Source organism: Epinephelus lanceolatus, chromosome 15 (genome assembly GCF_041903045.1).
Source record: "Epinephelus lanceolatus isolate andai-2023 chromosome 15, ASM4190304v1, whole genome shotgun sequence".
Lineage (NCBI taxonomy): Eukaryota > Metazoa > Chordata > Actinopteri > Perciformes > Serranidae > Epinephelus > Epinephelus lanceolatus.
Genome location: NC_135748.1, coordinates 20,837,249 through 20,839,411, shown reverse-complemented (window position 1 = coordinate 20,839,411; position 2,163 = coordinate 20,837,249).

Sequence of the window (2,163 nt, the reverse complement as noted above, 5' to 3'; positions counted from 1 at the left end):
GATCATGGAATTAAGATTTGAACATAACACATTCCTCTGCTGCTTCTAGCTCATTTATTTTAATATGTTTAATGCGGCTGCTGTTGTTTAGCTGAAAGTGTCACCTCAGCAAATGCTTCATTAGAGGTCTCAACTCACTGACTGCGCTCCAGCAACCATTACGGCACCGTGGTGTAGACTCATGGGAGTGTGTGTGCATGTGTGTGTGATGTAGAAAGACTGCAAAATTATTCTCCTGGCGCCCTCATCATCTCAATGGCACTATTTGAACTAAATTGTAATTTTGCCACCATGTTATGTGACACTAGAAAGTCATTTTGACAAGTGCCTATCACCGTGTCATGCTCCACAGGCAAAACATGTCCCGTGGGCTTCTTCTATTGCCAGTCATAGGTATGCATTATTACCACAGCTTGTGTGTGTATGTGAAGGAGGATAAATTATACTAGAAACAATCGTTATCAATCTTCTTCAGTGTGCAATGCATGGGTGTGTATGTGTGCGTCAGTAAGTGACAGCTAAGTGCAGCACAGAAAAGCATTGCATAATATATTACAGCGAGGAGGATTCTGCAAGTCATCGCTGTTAAATCGATGCAATGCACTTAACAGATTACTAATATTGTATGAACTGCACCGCGTAATTCTGCTAAAAATATCTGGTCATGATACAGTACAAGGATATGGTTGAAACAATTGTCTGCCTCTCATACACTCTGATAGGGCTGATCCACAGTTTCAGTTTCACTTTAAATCTACTTTAACATAATTAGATTATTAGACCATATGGTCATTTTTATATTGAAGTGGGAGAGTGAATTTATTTGTAATAAAATGCAAGCAGGGCCGTAGCCAGGACGAGGCCAGGAGTCCAAGTCCACCATGACAACACAAATAACAACAAACAACATTAATAATAATTATTATAATAGTTATATTAATAAAAGTAAATAATAATAATAATACAAACTTATAATTGTAACTTATTTGGGGTGTTTCAGAAGGATTGCAAGCAATACAGAAATTACTGAAAAATCTACAGAAGGTTCCGATTTATAGTTAGAAAATTAGCGACATTCATGTTGTCATCAATTAAAGGAAAACATCACACACAATATGACCATTTGTTTTATCACTTAGTCGTGCCGTGTTATCTTGAATTAGTTTTTCCTGCATGCCTCTACAGAAAACGGCAAACATATTGATTTTTTTACTAAAACCCTACTTTTTAAAACTGACCCGACAATGAAACTTATTTATGCTTTCAGGGTTTTTTTTGCAAAATGCATGTGTTTGGAAAGTTTGGCACTGTGCATACAACTGGATAAATGAGACTTGGATTATAGTGCACAAGTTGTGTTGGAGTTCATCCCGTTCTCACTCCCAACTCCTCAAATACTCCCTCTTTGTCAGTGGATGACACTGATGCACAGGGGCACCATTTGCGGCGGCAATAAAATGCACCGGTCGGCAGGAGTTTGTAACGCCACTGGCAACTATCGTAGTATAAAGAGCGAGAAAGTACTATAGGTTGGATGGATCAAACAAACTCCAGACTTTCAACTTGGAGCCTACTGTTTGTTTCCTGTGTGAAACCAAAATTATAACAATGTAAAGTACTAGTATGTGTAGTGTGCTACAATAGTGACTTATGTCACATACTGTAATGTATGTCACGTAACTATTTATTTATTTACTTGACGTATTTTAAGTCAAGCCATGATGTTTTTTTGTAAACCAAACCACGGTCTTTTGTTATCAAAAGTTACGGAAATAAACCTTAAAATGTATTGGTTTTTTTTTTTAAAAAAAACCACAATGCACAAGCTCAAACTAACACACCATCTTTGAATGTCCTAAAGTGACGCAGGAGTGTACGTAGCGCATCAGGTTTTGACAGGTAGGTCCATTGACAAAGTGGCAGTATTTGATGAGTTGGGATGAGAATATGTTTTAGAATTTGTAAATGAAGGTTTTTGTATATTTTGTTTTGCTGTTGTTAAATTTGTCCACAATCAATCAACAAATCAATATGTTGCCATTTTCTGTGGAGACATGCGAATTTCTCACAAGTTCAGTGAAATGGAGCATGACTAGTAGATTTTCATATGGTCACTTTGTGGGTGAAGTATATCTTTAAACAAGTAATACACTGCTATAAATG